This window comes from Lepidochelys kempii, chromosome 3 (genome assembly GCF_965140265.1).
Source record: "Lepidochelys kempii isolate rLepKem1 chromosome 3, rLepKem1.hap2, whole genome shotgun sequence".
NCBI lineage: Eukaryota > Metazoa > Chordata > Testudines > Cheloniidae > Lepidochelys > Lepidochelys kempii.
Genome location: NC_133258.1, coordinates 195,199,905 through 195,218,758, shown reverse-complemented (window position 1 = coordinate 195,218,758; position 18,854 = coordinate 195,199,905). Strand labels below are relative to the sequence as shown.

The following is an 18,854-nucleotide window of genomic DNA, read 5'->3' as shown; positions in this document are numbered from 1 at the left end:
GAAAGTAACTTCTCTGGAAAAAGGCAGCACTGGTGTGTGAGGTTCTCTTTATACTCTTATGAAGCAATAAAGGGGGCAAAAGCACTTTAAATGTCACTCTACAGACACATTTGTTCAAGGTGGCACAGCAAACATGAGTCCATGTACTCTAGAGCTTTCACCAGAGGTTGAGATTGATTACTGTATATACTCGTTCATTAGCCCATTCATTTATAAGCTGACCCCCCAAGATGGATAGGTGAAAATAGTAAAAACTGTACGACGCTTTCATAAGCTGAACCTATATTTCAGGGGTTGGCAAACTTTGGCTCCCGGCCTGTCAGGGTAAGCCACTGGTGGGTTGGGACGTTTTGTTTACCTGGAGCGTCTGCAGGAATAGAGCCCCTGAGCTCCCTGTGGCTGCAGTTCGCCGTTCCCAGCCAATGCTCCCAACTGATGATTTCATAGAGTTTAAAATCATCAGATTTTGGTGTAGACCTGTTTATAAGCCGACTCCCACTTTGATGCGTCATTTTTTTACCAAAAATATTCGGCTTATGAACGAGTATATACAGTTCCCTTTTAATCCACCCTTCATCCAAACACAAAACTCCCTTAATTACAATTCACTCATGGCAGAAATTGGGGTAGGAGCGTGAGGCTGTAGCCTAGGATTGAGCTCAGGTTATCTACTAAATAAATTACAGAAGAAAGAATGCCAGACTATATTCATTTTCTGAGATAGGAAGACTACCTTCCAAGTCGATATGCAATCAACAAGTTTGGCCCATGGAATGATCACACAGATTTGTGAAAGCTGTCTGTATTTTGTGGAGTTCTGAAAGTGGTGTTTGGCTTTCTAAAACTGCAGCTGAATTACAATGATGGATTACTCAGTAACACTAATGCAGAAGCAGTGGCTCAGTGGATACTAGACTTTGGTTTCACACCTGGAAATACAAGGCTTTTCTTCCATACGACAACAAATGCTACAGATTTTAAAAATCTCATGAGTTATTGGACAACATAACAGTCTCACCCCCAACTCAGAAACAAGTGTCGAGCCCTAGCCTTCCAAAAAAAAAAAAAAAAGTATTGTGTAGTCCATTTAAAAAATGAACCAAAAATATACCTCACTTAAGTTAAGTAATGTCTACTGCACTAAACATACTGTACACTCCCACATTTAGAAATGAACATTTAAAGTTACCTTTGATTATCCAATGAAAGGAAACAATGATCCAATCATAACAACTTGAATTACAAGCTGCATTTTATTTTCTACCATGTTTAAGCATTCCTTAGAGTATTTAAAGCAGCTCAGGGACAAAAACAAACTAATGCCAAATGAAGGAGAAGCAAAAAGTTACAGCGGATGATGGGAAACAGCAGAACTGACATATTTTTAGAATTAGCAGCTTATCCCAAGAGATGCATAATAGAAGGAAAATAAGCTACAAGTTCTTTAAAAGGAAGTGAATTACTCTATAGTAAGCCACATGTGTGATGCATTTTAAAAAGATTCCTAATCACATACCAGACATTTGGTTTAGCTACATGAAGTGACAGTTCTGTTGTCATATTTTCCCAGTTGAACCTTGTGTTGAAACACTGTTAAAACAATCCACATCCTTGCATAAATGGCAGTGAAATGTAAAAACATTAGAAAAATGGAAAGGGTGTATTAAGGTAGCATTAAAGATACAAAAGAGTAGCGATCAACGTGCAGAGAACCTGAAAGTGCACTAACCGAAATAAAGCCCACGACCCTTCTTGGTAAATTCCTTAGAGGCCACTTCTTTTATATTTTAATATGAATTTTATTTTTAAAAGCAGAGGATCTAAGTGAAGTACTCAGACAAGTTTACAACTATATTGGCTACAAACCTAGCATTTAAGTTGTTAACACTACTGATGACTAAGGCCCTACAAAATTCGCGGCCGTGAAAAACGTGTCACGGACCATGAAATCTGGTCTTCTCGGTACTTTTACCCTATTCTATACAGATTTCACAGGAGAGATCAGTCTCTCTCAAACTGGGGGTCCAGACCAAAAGGAGGTTATGGGGGAAGGGGTGTCACAAAGCTTTTGTAGGGGCATTGCGGCTGCGCTGCCTTAAGAGTTGGGTGGTTGGAGATCAGCGGCTGCTGGCCATACTATGCTATCCTTACTTCTGTGTTGCTGCTGCTGACAGGTCTGCCTTTAGAGCTGGGCTCCCACTCAGCAGCCGCCACTTTCTGGCAGCCCAATTATGAAGCCAGTGCTGCCGCCACCAGCAGCACAGAAGCAAGGGTGACAATAATGCGACCCCCCTACAATAACTTTGCAAACCACAGAACCCCCTTTTGGGTCAGGGACTCCTACAGATACAACACCATGACATTTCAGATTTAAATAGCTGAAATCATGGTATTTACTGTTTTAAAAATTCTATGACTGTGAAATTGACCAAAATGAATCACAAATGTGTTAAGGCCCTACTGATGACAAAAACACATTGAACAATGATTCAGGGTGGAGAAAACAGTCAAAGATGGTGCAAATTTACAGTCTTCCCTAGAGAGGTGTGATCCAAACACAAGATCTGGAGTTTCTGGTTCCTTAAATTCTAATAGTGGTTCTGGCACTAATTTAATGAATGTCTGAGGTAAAGCACTTAAGGCCTATCCCTGTTTGCCCCCCACACCCCCATTAATGGGGACACACATACTGATTTTAATGGATACAATACCAGGCCCCTATTCTTTGTGCCTCAGTTTCCACTCCCCTTCCTCATGTGTAAAATGGGGGTGCCTATCTCAAGGAAAAGGTGGGGATTTTTAATGTTTGTAAAGTATACTTGAAAGACTAATGGCTAAATATGTCCAAGTGGAAGAATTAGTGCACAAGGGAGACTATAATCATTTATGGTGAGTTGCTTAAAGGGACAAGTTTGATTAGCAAGGATCATTATAGATTAGTAGTTTTTAAGGCCAGAAGGGATCATTATGATCAGGGGTGGCCAACCTGTGGCTCTTCAGAAGTAAATATGCAGCTCCTCATATAGGCACCAACTCAGAGGCTGGAGCTACACGTGCCAACTTTCCAATGTGCCGGGGGGTGCTCACTGCTCAACCCCTGGCTCTGTCACAGGCCCTGCCCCCACTCCAGCCCTTCCTATGCCCTCGCTCCTTCACCTCCAACCCCCCCCCCCCCCCCAAGATCCTCCTGCACGCCACAAAATGGCTGACCAGGGAGGGAAGGGGAGGCGCTGATCAGTGGGGCTGCCAGTGGGTGAGAGGCGCTGGGGGACTGCTGATGTATTACCGTGGCTCTTTGGCAATGTACATTTGTAAATTCTGGCTCCTTCTCAGGCTCAGGTTGGCCACCCCTGATTATGATTATCTGGTCTAACCTCCTGAATAACACAGACCATAGAATTTCACCCAGCAATTCCCGTATCAAAGCCATACCACCCTGTGGTTGAGCTAGACAATCATTTTAGAAAGACAATCAAGCTTGATTTAAAGACTTCCTGAGGTAAACTGTCCCAATAGTCCATTACCTTCTCTATTAAGAATTTGCTCCTCAATTCTAGCCTGAATTTATCTAGCTTCAGACACTGGATTTTGTTATGCTTTTGTTTGCTAGGTTAAATAGCTCTCTACTATCAGAAATGTCAGTACTTACAGACCATGATCAAGTCACCTCTTAACCCTCTCTTTGATAAGACGGAGGCTTATGTGATTAATGAATTACAGGCCTAAATATTAGTACTTGGAAAAAACACAACTTGGCTGAAATTGCTGAACCGCCAATATGCAGAGGGGCATACCAAGAGTCTCATCAGCCTCTGTGAGATGCATAGCTGAAATTTGCTGCAGCCTGCTCCACTAGAGAGCAGAAGGGGAGTGTTTGTGGTTTACTTCAGCTAGCTGGCCACATTCTAGATATTGGCATGGGATCAGAGATCACAGGTGTGTGTGTAAACTGTGCCCTTGGGAAGGATATCACATCACTACACTTCATCATGAGGCTGGGGTGCACCATTCCCACTGAGAGCAAGGGCCTGATTTGGCTCAGCACTATTGGAGGTCAAACAGAACATGCTGGGTTCTAAAGAAGATTACTATTTTCCCCCACAACAGTTCTATCAAAGGTTTGGTAAGACTTTATAAAGCCAGCAAGACAGTGACTCCTAAATACTCTTCCTCACAGACCAATCATATTCAGATTTGAGACAAGTGAAGCAAAAGGGAAGATGGTTAGAATGCAGGTGGCATATGTCTCTCTACCAATGGGATCCATGACAGCATACACAGTTTTTGAAAGTGACTTACCATACATTTAATTATTTTCAAATTATATTTAATATGTTCTTTTCTGAATCTGCCAAGGGTTCATTCAAGACCATCATTTTTCTAGGTTGGAAACATAGGATTCTTCCTACATTTAAATTGAAAAAGGCAACAGACCAAGATTCGGTTCTTTTATCATTATATTTTAAGTTTTTTAATATTATTTTGGGCCTGTCATAAAGGAGTTTTTTGTTTCTTCAGGAATTTCCAGTAAAAAAACAACAAAAACAGAATAAAAACACAAGACATGATTTCTGAATGCATCATTACTAGCTGTAGGTTAAACTAGAAACACTGTTTTAAAGCAGTTTGTGCTGATGAATTATGTCAGGTCTATTGGAAAAATGTTAGAGAGATCTAGAATACCAATATATTTTGTTCTGTGGTGGGGTGAAAACATGAGGGTGGTGTGTGTATTTGTCAATTCCCTGTCCCTCTCTCCTCCCCGCAACTACAATATCTCAGAATCTAGTAACATCAAGGAGAAGAGTAGTGGCAGCGCAGAGGAGAAGAAAAGGAAGGAACATATGGTCCAAGTCTGTATGCTGCTGAGCACCCCCAACTCTGACTTTGACGGGAGTTGTGGGTGCTTGGAATCTCATCAGATTTGGCCCTTAAGACAAATGAAAAAACTCTTACCTCCTTCACCATTACTCTGTCTACCCAGATACACTAAGTACCAAATCAAGGGTGCAACACCAATTTTAGTGAAACTAATGGCCTCTGGTTACAGTATATAATATACACATGTATCTTGTGACAAGTAAATTGAAATGAAAAACTAGATCAGATGGAAACATGCTCATTTTGTTCCACTGAAACTGGCTCAGCAGTATTTAGCAGTGCTTGACCTAGTTCCTACACCAGCTTTTTGCTGTCATTTCCTTCGACAATCTGTCAGTGCAGTTGTGAATATAGAGATTAAGGAATGAAAGTTTGGAAACAAACGATCTGGGCTTTCTCTGTTAACACCATCTACAGTCAGAGAGCTTTTGTGATCTAAGCAATAAGGTACGCAGTGCCAGAGTAGCCTCTTTGTACAAACAACACAGTACTTCAAGGCTTAAGCCTTTTGCAGGACATCAGCTATTATGAAGCAACTGCTGTATACTACTTTACTGCACTCTGAAATGAATGTTTGGAGGAGTTTGATTTTTGACACTGCCCCTAACTAGAAAAATCAATGTCAACTCTCCATCCCATTTTTCAATCAATGAAGAGATCAGTATCTGTAAACAGCTTTAGGACTAGTCTACGCGACAGGTTTAGGTCAACATACGCTGCTTTGCTTCAACCTAGCTGTGGAAGAGTCTTCCCTTAAATTTGGCTCCCACTGACGTAAGAAGCTCTCTATGCCAATTTAGTAACACTAGCTCCCTGAGCGGCATATGGTCATGGTCGATGTAATTAGGTCGATGCAGTGTCTACGCTGACATTGTGTTGATTACGTCAACTGTTACTGGCTTTCAGAAGCTGTCCCACAATGCCCCACACCAACAATACAATCGATACAAGTGCTCCTGGTGAGGGCATGAACCACCAAAACAAGAAGCCCAATGTGCACCCATATGAGCGATTTAGTAACCAATGTAAGTTAGGTCGACTTAATTTTGTAGTTTAGACATGGCCTTAATTTTCAAACTAGCTTACTTGTTGTATTCCACAATTCTTTTTAAACAAGGCTTTTTTCTTTTTATAGAAAAAATATTAGGACTAGATTTACTACTCACAAAAGGGAGGTACAAATACTGTTGGCCTGAGACAGATGCTGTGCTCACTTGTCCTACACAGCTCTACCACTGTACCTCAACCCAGACATTAAACAGTCCTGTTTTCAGTTTTGGGCTTCTTGACAGGAGAAAACCATTAACTTGCTGTACCTCCTAGACCTGAATACTTTAGCTACATAAGTAAGATATCAAATCAAGTTATATCCGATTTAATGCCCCCCAATTATGCACTTCCCAAAAACAACAGTAATGATATTCTACGTCCTCTAAAATAAAATTAGTTTAAAAACTGGCGCATAAAAACTAAGTCTCTTTGCTGGCTAATTCTAGATTATTAAAATTCATTATTAACCATATTATATACTTCGGTCAAGAGTAACTAACTATTTTAGATGTCCAACTTGAGAGCCTCAAAGGGGCCTGATTTTCAAACTGTGGGTACTCAGCAATTTTTGAAAATTGGGCCTTTTTAAAAGACATTTTATGTTGGGCACACAAAAATTGAGACAACCACAATCACTAGTCACGTTTGAAAATCTGGGCCTAGAAGAGGATTTACAAATAAAAGATTTTTTTTTTAATTTCTTAATATGAATCATGTTCTACTCATAAAAATAAATAATCCAGGAAACTTGCACAGGAAACCTTCAGTGTAGGTTTCCCAAAACACATCTACAGCATACAAAGTGCTAAATCCAATCATGGTAGCAGGACACTACAACTTTTCTATTTTGCAACATTTTATGTGCACAAAAAAAGGAAACTCAAATCTTCTCCCTCCCCCACCTTGCAAATTCAAGATTTGGGGGAAAAATCATCATTTTGCTGAGCATGTTCGGGGCAACCTTTGCAGTTCTGTCTATTGCCAACTAAAATGACAAAATATTACAAAGCGGTGGATTTTAAACTGTCAGTCCAAGCAATAAAACAAAAACAAATGCAAGACCTTTGAAGGTAATATGAAGGGGGGGGAAGTACTACTGTTAAACTACAGCAGGCGTGTATACACGCAAGGGACTGTGTGTAGCAGAGATCAAGGTAACTGCAGGTTTTGAGTAAAATTTACTTAAACGAAAGCCAAAAATCATCAGTATAAAAGTATTGGCCACTCTTCCTGTTAAAAGATATTTGGGGGGGGAGGAGGAGGGGAGAATGGGAAGGAATCACATCTGAAAATATAGCTGTTCTTCCTCTCTGCCTTTTAAATTTATCTCCTTTTTTATAATAGTGTCCAGTCTCCCCGATATCATGTTACCTCTGCAAATACACTGCTTACCCCTGTAAAAAGTGTGGGGATGGAAGCCGCACAATTTTGTTTCTTCTAGCAAACTAAAGTTGTGTTGGATCACAGATCCTTTGTAAACGAGCCATAAAACACAGGAGAAGGGCACAGAAAAATAGGTCTGTACATTGTCGTTCTCAGGAAGCTTGACAATAGACAGAATAGAATACCAATTCAGTTTCCCTATCGGTTATGGGGAATCGTCCCAAGTAAACAGTGGCGAAATATTTTGTCATACAGGAAAATAAAGACTTGCAGCTTAACACACGCAAACAAAACCCCCCTTTGTTTTGTTTTCACCCGTCTGCTCCCATGCCACTCCACTAACTGGCTTCAAACCGGGGTGTGTGCAAAAGGAAATGAAGTCCGAGCTCAGCAGGCGCGTCTCGTTGTGGGGGCAAAGAAGCCAAGTCAAGTTTAGAAAGAGTCAAATAAAGCCGGAGGCGCTGGGCTCAGCGGCAACTCCGTGACAAAGGGCCGCGCTCCGCAGCGCGCCCAGCTCGGCCAGGGGCGGCGGCGGGGGTCGGCTACGCTCTGGTGCCTGGGGAACTTCCCGTGAGGACCGGCACTGGCAGCGCTCCCCAGGCAGGCAGGTGTCGGCACAGACCCACGCGCCCGTCACCGTGCCCGGGACGGCTGGGGTGCACCAGAGGCAGCCGGCGGTGGGGAGGGGAGGGGGGGGGGATTTCTGACCCCTGCCCCCCCCCCCGCCCCCCCAGCTAACACGTACCGGCCGAGAGTCGCCACACTCACCCGGCCCAAACCAGCGGCGCCCACCGTCGCGATTCCGCGCGGCTCGAACCCCGGCGGAGAGCCCCGCGGCCGGAGGCGCGCCCCCGCCGCTACGGGTCCAGACCCCCGGCAAGGGGGGAGGGCGGAGAAGTTCCGGGCTGGGGCGCGGAGCCCAGAGCGCCTCCCGCTCAACCGGCAGGGCTGCGGCGCGGACCGGGGAGCTCCCTTGGTGGCCGGCTTCGAGGCGGACGCGAGCGCGAGCTTCCAACCGCCAACGAGCTTCCAGCGCTCTGGGTCTGCGGCGGCGGTAGCGGCGGCTCCGACACCCCACCGGGTGGGCGGGGCGCGGTGACCGCATCAGCCCGCGCCATCGCGCGGGGGATCATGGGAGTTGTAGTTCTTTTTTTTCCTCCCCCACCCCTTGGGTGGTTAGTCTCTGCCCTCACGGCGGGGGAGGGTTGATTTTGCCAGAGGAGGTTCCCAGCCCTTTGGGTGGCGGGTGCAGGAGCTGCCGGGCTGTGGGGCAGGCCGTGGGCCAGCGGAGCCCAGCAGGCTGGCTCCCACCCTGGCCCGTGCCAGAGCTTCAGGAAAGCCTGTGGAACAGGGCAGCTATGGGGTGATCCATCCCGTCTTCCACTCCCCGCTCCTGGCAGTCAGAGGCGGGGGGTCTCGTCCCAATCCCTCTGCATTGGGTGTCCCCCACACCATAACAGCTCTTGGTGGACCTCTCCTCTGTGAGCTTATCTCCTTCTTTTCTGAACCCAGTTATGCTTTTTGGCCATGACACCCAGTGGCGGATTAGCCACTGGGCCAACGGGGCCCGTGCCCAGGGGCCCCGGCCCATTGGGGCCCCCTGGAAAAATGGGTGTCCCCGCGACTAGCTCCACCCACCCAGTGCTCCTGTTGGGAAAGATCCCTGCATCCCAACCCCACTCCCCACCTGGAGCACTGGGTGAGGGGACAGGGTGGGGAAAGCCCCTGTGTTTTGACCCCATTTCCCCAACAGGTGGGCTGGGGGGGATTGCAGGCAGAAGGGAGGGGGAGAGGCCCCCCACTTGCTCTGACCCAGGGCCCCACAAATCCCTAATCCACCTCTGAACATCCCATGGAAATACGTTCCATCGGTTAGTTGTGCACTGAGTGAAAAAGGAGACTTCCTCTTGTTTGTATCCAACCTGCATCTGCCCAGGGAAGCCAGGGCAGTGGCTTGAGAAGCCTGATGCCACACGAGCTGAGCGCATCTGCCCACGGGAGTCTCAGAGCAATGCACTGTGAAGCAACTACCAATTGGGGATGCCTGACTGGAGTAGCACTGCCAAAGTCAAGCGCTTGAAAGTCACAAAACAAGCCTAAAAAAAATCACAATTGACTTAATAATCATGTTTAAAATAAATAAATAAATCAGGGGTGGGGGTTGGCCTCAGAGAGGGGAGGGTTCATATTTTTGTGCAGTTGTAATTAATTTCCTTGAAAAGAAGGCGGTCATCTTAGCCCTGGGTGCGGGTATTATTGCTCCGATGTCCATTTTATAGAGTGGGAAACAGGGACAAAGAGACTGACTTGTCCAAAGTCATACAACAAGTCCATGGCAGAGCTACGAATCCAACTGCTGAGCCACAAGGATTTGATGTAAAACAACCTAGTCACATCTGAGGCAAATGCCACGCTATGATACAAACTTAATCATGTGAGGATGATGCTGTGTGACTCTCAAAAGTAATGTTAGGACTCTGTTGAGCCCTGGGTTGCTTTTGCTGAATTTGGACAATTCCAGAGAAAAAAATCCAGAACAGCAGCTGGTCATTTAATTTACCAGTGCCACAATTCACCCACAGCTGAGGAGAACAACTTACCTGTCTGACAGAGGGGTTATGAGTCTTAGTAAATGTTTGAGCTTGGAGATCCTCAGACAAAAGGCCCTATATAAATGCAAAATATTATGATTCGATTTTATAGGTTCCTTCCCCCATCCAATTAATCAGAGACACAGTGTGCATCCCAAGGCCCGGTATGGTCTATGAAGTCTTAAAATACATCCCACCATGACTCTCATCTCCCTATAGTTATAGAGAGAAAATAAAAAGCTGATCAACTCCAGATTTTTATTCCTGGTGAACACAAACAACTAACTTTTCCCTTTTTCCATCAAGGAACATACAAGTAAATACAATGATTGTGTGTATCTGTAATTGGTTTAAATGGATGTATATGTATATAAAAATTAGGCATGATTTTTGGGATCCTGGAATACTACTAATAGACCCTTCAGCATTACATAGGTTAGGCACCCCACAATGAAGCAATGAAATAGAAGGTAGGAAAAGAATTGACTCAGATACAAAAGGCACCAGCTGTGATTCATCGACAACAGCTTCAGCAACTTACATATTTAAACAGAGAGAGTGAAATTATTAAATGATTATTCAGTGATGTATGAGAATTCCCATGAGCTACACCTGAGATGGTGGTATGATATGACAAGTAACTGATCATTGTAGTGGGAACGATGATACACACTCACAAATATGTACATACCAACTACCGATGTATGAATATCAATTATTAATAATTATGTATAGTACAGTAGCCAGAGTGCCTAGTTGAGATCTCATTGTACTAGATGCTGTTCAAACACACAATGAGTGGGGAAGCATTGTTTTCACTTTCCTTTATACTTTAACCCCTATTTGTATAGCATTTTTTATCCCAGAGCAAACTGAACTGAACTAGTACATGCCATGTATAGGAATCACTTCTTCCACCAATTAAATATAACTATCCCTCAGACAAAATATATCAACTGTGCCAAAGCACAGAGTTACACTACACAGCAGTTTGGGAGAGAAGTGAAGGATATTTTATCCATTTGAAACTACAAGGGGAAAAGTAGGTAGGAAGACTATCCTTACCCAAGCTAAAAGAAAAGGAATACTTGTGGCACTTTAGAGACTAACAAGTACTCCTTTTATTTTTGCGGATACAGACTAACACGGCTGCTACTCTGAAACTTACCCAAGCTGTAATTTGGTTGAGGTTAACCCCTCTCTTTTGTGTAAAAAGTGCCTTAGGGTCTTTAATTACCATAAACAGTGATGAAGTGAGCTGTAGCTCACAAAGCTTATGCTCAAATACATTTGTTAGTCTCTAAGGTGCCACAAGAACTCCTTTTGTTTTTGCATAAACAGTTAAGACCTTTGGTTTACTCTCATCCCAAAGATGGGAGGAAGAGGGAGGATTCTAGCATGTTGCTACAGATACAGAGGAGGAACTTGGGTTACATATGGCAGATATATTTGAAGTCAGGAGTGAGGGCTGGGGTGTGTGAGGGTGGCTGACAGACCCAGAAAGATAAAGTAGGTGAAAATCTTTAGATTTCAGCTGCTACACCCTACTTTGTTGTATGCATTGGTTAGGTTAGTGAGGGAGATTCTGATTTCTGTGGGCTATTTACATGGCAGAGCTTTTGTTTCCTCTTTCACTGATGTTACTGTGTACAAAATTGCATGGATTCTACATTAAAATGTTCACTAGAGTCTTGCATAGACAACGAGGGAGTGTTTCCTTATGACCACATAAATATAGATACTTTCCTCACCTTTTCCTAAAAGGAGCTATGTAGTAGTGTTGAAAGTTCTTTTTGTGATTCAAATCTACACACTGAACAGAGCAACTACCATGAAAAATGAAAAAAGCTTAACGCATTTCATGTTAAGACACAATGAACTGGGACCTGTAGTTTTGTATTTTCCCAATCTTACTTCTTTTCATGAGTGAAATGAATAATGGTGGATATCATGGCGATGGCAGGCTGCCAAATCCTGCCCAAATGTGTCTGTGTATATGTGTGTGTGTGTATATATACACAGGGACATACATACAGAAAGTACAGAGAGAGAGAGAGATTAAAGGTCTCTGCCTTTGTATATCACACCACTACTCTAGCATTATTGCTGATGATTATTATATCAGTTTTCATAGATCACTTGGTCTGGGCAAAATTCATACTCTGAATGACTAGAGTACTATTTCACCTGAAGTACCCTTGTGGTTGTGGAAAAAAAGAACACATCAGTTTACTTTGTTCTATTTTTTTCCCCAGCTTACGGGAAATCATGAACTGAATGTGACCTCTGATCTTATTTTCTCTTTCTTGTATATATTTAAATATACATAAATAAATTTCAATGGACCAGATTTTTTTCATATGTAGAAAACCACTACCAAAATCTGAATTAAAAAAAAATAAAATTCCTTGGAACATTTTCTTTTATAATTAATTTCAAATAACATGTTTTATTTTATCTGAAGGAAACGCCTGATGGAATAATTGAAGGGAGGGGGGAAATTAAACAGTATATAGCACTTATTTATCTCCCCACTACATGTTTACTACCCTGGTTATAGCACAAATTGGTTCTGGTCCATGACTTGGACTCCTAGGTGCACCACAAATAATTATTTTAGTATATTATATGTAATATATTGTATACTAAATTATTATGATTTGATAACTGTGAATTACACAGTGAAACTAACTGTGCATTTGGTACTGTATATGGGAACAAATATACAGGTGTGCCTTTTATTATGGGCCTTTTCTACAGTGGGCTTTTTCCTAAAAAATGTCCATCTTTGCTAGCACTTGATGTAGCAGCAGCAGAGTGCTGGTATTGACATGGTGATGGTGGCCACATGTATTTTTAGCACCATGTTGTGTAGAACTGACCAGGGGGATTAGATGACATTGGACCCACGCCCATAAAAATCAGTGGGACCCTTTGGTTTGAGCAGTTTGGCTCTGATCCAACAAGGTACTTAAGCACATGCTTAATTTTATGCACTTGATTAGTCCCTTTGAAATTAAGCATATGCTTAAGTGCTTGGCTAGATTGAGCCAGTTTACTCAGCACCTTGCAGGACTGATCCCATAGTATTGAAAACACCTGTGGCCAGTGGTGTCTTCTCTGTACTAGTACTCCTATTTTGCTACCACTGGAGTTAGCGTTTGTGGATCATATTTCAGGACATAAACTAGGGTAGACACAGTCCTAATGATTGTGATCTTGAATTTACTTTGTGTTGGATTTTTTAAAGAGAGGCTGAGAGACCTGGAGGTGATATACTTCCATATCTTCCACGGGGCTCACTTCCTGTTTTTATGGGACCAGTTTCCAGTTCCTAGTGAAGTCTGTGACAAAACTCCCATTAACTCCATGGAGAACATGCCTCTCTATCTTGTCAGGGAGAGACACATGTGCAACTGAGGAAGAACAAAATGTATGTGACTAACTGAATGAACATGTGTGTGTCCGTGTGACACCAGGATGATTGCAGTGAGGCAGGGGTAGGGAGAGATTGTTGTATTAAGTGCTGCCACCAGGACAGGAAAAAGTGGGCAGTGGCAAAATATTAAGTAGACAACTTCCCCTGTTCTTTACACTGGGCTATGTGCTTCTCTCTGTGGTAAACAGGTAAGGGAAAGATTAGAAGCTGCAAAAATCTGCTGAATAAGTTAGTTTGCAGCATGGGAAAATAATGCTTGTGTTGTTATAATAACTATTCGTAATACTTAGGGCTTATATAATAATCTGAGTTCAAAGCACTGCACATACCTTAAATAATGAATCATTCACCGTATACCTGTGAAGTAGATACATGAACATATAGTATTATCACCCCCAATTTATGCAGGGGAAACCGAGGCAAAGAGAGTTGAAAACCGTCCCTAGGCAATTCAGGGGCAGAACCTTAGCAAGAATTAAGGAGATCCCAGATTCCAGTCCTGTGCTCAGTCTGCTAGACCATATAGTAACTAACAGTTGAGATGTTCTAGTAAGTAAAATCTCAGCCACAGAAGAGATTTAAAGAAACCTGCTTATTGTGTGTGTGGGAAGATCCAGCATGTCGTGTCTATAGTAGGGGGACAGATCTTTTCCTTGACCCTTCCAATCTGTGATGTTTGCACCCCTATACACACACCATTGTCAAATGGCCCCTGCATGCTTAGGTATCCACCGAATTAATTACTTATATCTTGCCACAGTGAGTGTGGATTTTGACTGCACATTGCTGCTCAGAGCATCGCTGATTTGCTGTCACTTTTCTGTATAATGTATCAAAGTGGCACTTTGGCCTTCGCTAGGCTCCCCACACATTTTATTCAACTCGCATCCCTTTTTGGAGAGTTTTCTGATTTTCTGGATGGGGACAGTTTTATGCTGGAAGTTGCTTTGGCAGCCAGACCAAGTAAAAATTATCATCTTGTGCATAGAATTTTGGGTTTTGTAGTAACTTCTGCTATGTGTTCAGTCTACAAGCCACAGAAACATATGGCTCACAGTTCTGTTCTGGGCTAATTCCCTATTAGATAACAAATAGTTTATGGTTAAGTTTTAGGTGAACTTCATCACTGCTACCTTTCATTTGCCTTTGTATCAGCCTAAAAAAAACCCTTGCTCATTCATCAGTTTGATTCCATTGTCCTGGCAATTTGCTTATTCATTTTCTTAAGAACCAGTCAACTTTCCAGAACTTTTCTTGTTCTAAGAGGAACAGTTTCAGTCCTAATCCTCAAAAGGGTTTTCTATAGAGGCTTAAAAGAAACTGAGGATATAGTCAAGTTTGGCAGTCCCAAAATGGGGTTTCTTTCATTTTTTTAAAGACGTCTCCCTAACCATGAAAAACACCTAACAACTTCCCCCTGAAAAAGAAGCTTGCAGTCCATGGTAAAACTACCACTAAGTTCAATGGAAGCCATCGCTAAAGTCCAGACTTCTTAACTGAGCTACCTGCCAGCAACAAGCCTGGGGGGCTGATTTTCTCTGTAATCGTGGTACATTTCACATTATTCCCCCCCCAACCCCCCAGCCTGCTCCACTCTGGCTAGACAGCATGGTGCTATAATATATAAGAATCTTTCTTGTCCAGGAACAAAACAGACAAGATGAGCACACCCAGAACCAAAATAAAGTTGGTTCTGTGGGTCTAATTTTAGACCAGCTCTCTTATATGGAATACCCTGTCTGCTGAGCCATTTCATCTGGGACCCATTTGCCTTGCAGCATTGGAATATAAAGTTGTTACATGGGAAAACACTGCACTGAAATTGTCTTTGATATTTAAATGAACAGTTTCTGTTTTCTGACAGCCACATACTGTTCGGGCATTTGTGTCTAACAGGCTTTTTGAATCAGAGGCAACATAAAATGACACATGGAAGCCTCTATTGTTCCCAGCAAAGAACATATGTTTCTATGATCTTTCTGCAGCTACAGAGGGTGAGTAAGAAGCAGTAAGGACTATTGTTCAGCTATTATGTCTTTCTAAACTGCTTTACAACCCAGAATCTGGGACCCAGTACAAACTCTGAGTAGTAGACCAGGCACTGGATGCCAGAGGGGGCGAGAGGAAAGGAGTCCTCATCTCAAGTCACTAAGGGTATGTCTACACTGCAATTAAAAACCCAGGTCTGGCCTGTGCCAGTTGACTTGGGCTCAAGCTGAGGGGCAGTTTAATTGCAATGTAGACATTTGGGCTCAGGCTGGCACCCAGGCTCTAGGACCCTGTGAGGTAGGGGACTGGGATGTCTAATTGCAGTATTAGACATACCACTTAGGGTATGTCTACATGTGGATAAAAGCCCTGCGGCATGGCTAAAATTCACTGTGTAGACATTTGGGCTTGGGCTGGAGCCCGAGGTCTGGGACCCTCCCACCTCGCGGGGTCCTGAGCTCAAATGTGTACACAGCGATTTTTCAGCCCTGGAGTCCAAGCCCTGAGAGCCCCAGTCATCTGACCTGGGCCTGTCACAGTTTACCATCCCTGTGTAGATACACCCTAAGTGGTTCCACTAATTCAGTTTAAGGGCTGAGGTAACCCTGTATGGCCTCAACACTTCTCCACTGCACTGCCCAGATCATGCAGCCCCCACTTCTTCCCTGGCACAGCCCCTATTCACCCCCTGTCCAATGCTATAGCGGTTATTCTTCTGGAACTGAACTTCACACTGTCATGGGAGTACACAGACCCTCCCACAGCTCCCTCAATCCAGCCTCCGCCTCGTGCTGTGGAAACATACCCTTTCTACTTCAAAAGGGACCCCTGCAGCTCCCCAGGGGAGCTTCGAGTTGCCTGCCTTATTTTATATTAATTGATTTTCTATTTAAAACAGCACAAATCTAAACCAAGTTTACAGAAAACATTTTATGAGGAGCTGAAACTTTGAAACTAAATATTCTGACGTAGTGGACAACTGCTCCCATTACAGTGATGTTCTGCAATTCATGCTTAACTAGATAATCACCTCAGTTCTACATGGTGATCTGTAATTAAATCATTAGTCAGAGTTCAGATGCAAGAAAATATTTTACTTTGCAAGTAAAAGATGAACTCTTTATCATGCAAGTCATGATTTACAGTACAGTTGGCTGGTGTAAGGTTGCAGCTTTGTAACAAAAGGCTAGCTAAGGAGCACAGTAATTACAATGGTTATCAGATATTTGGTTTAAAAAATATGATACTTTCTGACTCAGAGAGTATATTATAAACCCAAAAGAGTATGTGGTCCCTTAACAGTTCAACTTCATAACTAGAAATCACACCAAACCAACGAGTCAATCTCATCTTTACCATTACTTTTTAGCAGACGTGAATGTGCACCGCAGCTGTGGCAGTGTTCATACCCGGTAAGTAGGTGGATGTGTAATCATTGCAATCAATCAGTCTGGTCACAAATGAGGATTAAATTACGTTCTTCTCAACTTGTTAGAAGTGTAATTTGCTGTAAGTTAATAAGCAAACATCCAACCTCTTGAGGTCTATTTGCAGAGATATGAATTCAAAGGGAACTTTCTGATGGAAAATTGCAATGATTGAGAGAGCAATGCACGTATATTCTGCTGTTGTGCCATCAGTAGCATTTAGTTACAGTTGTGCTGGCATTTGCATTGGAAACTGTTAGTCTGCTGGGTGAATAATACTTCAGCCATTTCAATGTACATTAGTCAGAAAGTTGGGGCATGATGCTGAAGTCCTAATTCACAATGGGACCAAATTCTGCTGCAAGAATCCCTACATTCCACGACACTGTTAATTTATTCTCTCTGTGTGAACATATCAGGTCCCCATAACAGTGGCTCCCATTTCCTCCCCAAGATGGGTCCTTAGAGGAAAAGGCAGAAGTGGGAAATGTCTGCTGTTTAAGCATTTTATATAGCACCCATCATCATAGTATCTGGAGATCGTGCCTGCCATTTCTGCTGGCTGTGGCCTGCTCATCATTACCACAGTGCCTCCAGAACGCTTTCAAGCAAAAAAAATGGAGGTGGGGATGAATCGCATTTTCAAAAGTGCTCAAGGGCCAGATTTTTAAAGGTATTTGATTGGTGCTGTAGCAGGGTGCTAACCCAGAGCACTCCCGGTCATGGGACAACATGACCCTGCAGGCACAGTACCCTCCATTCCCTCTTGCTTCTCTCAACAAACCTGTTCACAGCCCAAAGGACTTATAGTAATATTCCCCTTCCTGGGATCCCATTTATTAAACTCTCTACAAAGATGCAGTCCCCTGTGGCCTCTCAGGCCCAGACCCTTCTCCTGGTCAAGGTATTCCACAGCCTTTCCTTCTGGGGCTGTGTACTGTTTGAAGCCAGCTTTTCCAACCCAGCAGTAGCCACATTCCAACCCTGCTTCACAGAGCCTCCCTTCTCTCTCCCCAGAGTTTTTACCCTGTTCAGGAGATAGCTCGCTGGTTAACACCTGACCCCATTCACCAGCTTGTCTGCTGCTCCCCTAAACACCTGTTCCTTAAAGGGGCCGTGTCATAGAGCAGGGTTAGCTGGCCACAGCAGCCCCTAGAGGTGCCTACTGGGATTTTCACGGGCACCTAACCCCCACTGAAATCAAAGGGAGTTAGGAACCTAGGTGCTTTTAAAAATCCCACGAGGTGCCTAAATGCCTTTAAATATTTGGCCCTGAGGCACTTCGGCATCTAAGTTGTGTTGATTTTCAATTAGCCTTAGGCTCCTGACTGCCTAAATCACAATTAGGGTGACCAGACAGGAAGTGTGAAAAATCGGGACGGGGGTTGGGGGTTAATAGGAGCCTATATAAGAAAAAGACCCAAAAATCAGGACTGTCCCCATACAATCAAGACATCTGGTCACCCTACCCACAATATATAAGTCAAATCCTAATCTTTTCCCTTTAAAAACACCAGGACTGGCCTTTGGTTGTAACTCACACACAGTTGCAAAGTACAGTGAGTGGGTTAATTTTGCAATACATTGGATCATCTAGCCCGGGCTCTCACAGTACTGGGAAATGTAATAAACCACTCACAAAAACACACACGAAGGCCTACACACCATGTGGTGGGGAGGTAGCAAATTGAGGTGGACACTTCCCCAAACCCATTGAGTGGGGAGTGCTGTGGCTCCTCTGTGTTCTCTTCACTCAGCCCAGGCACCATGGAAGTTCAGCTCTGTACTCAAGGCTTCACATCCATAGGAAAGGGAAGGGGGTAGGGACAGAGCTGCAAAGAAGATTCCGGGGGCCACATTTCCCACACCTTGCTCCCTTCATGTTGGGGTGGATTTTTATTTGGAAATCTGCCTGGGAGTTACAGCAGGTTGAATTAAAGCTCTGCCGATACCTGGGCTTCAGTCCTTGGTGGCCAGCAAACAGTGTCTGTGTACTGATGCAGGCTCCAAACATAGTCATGGAAAGCCGCAATTTGTACCAGCTCAGTTTACTTCAAGTATAGACAAGCTCCCATGAATAATTGCTACTCTGTG

The 18,854-nt window shown here is 43.4% G+C and overlaps 1 protein-coding gene across 3 annotated transcripts in view; it reads right to left on the bottom strand.

Annotated features, from left to right (window-relative positions):
* The window catches only part of PELI1 (pellino E3 ubiquitin protein ligase 1), a 146,410-nt gene that overhangs the window by 47,034 nt on the left and 80,522 nt on the right, over positions 1-18,854 (bottom strand). The window contains exon 1 of one of the 3 annotated variants that reach the window (XM_073339507.1): positions 8,083-8,377. The exons of the other annotated variants lie outside the window; for them this stretch is intronic. The gene's annotated coding sequence lies outside the window, so the exon portion shown is untranslated. Of the gene's footprint in view, positions 1-8,082; positions 8,378-18,854 lie in introns of those variants that run through there. 3 annotated transcript variants of the gene reach the window in all.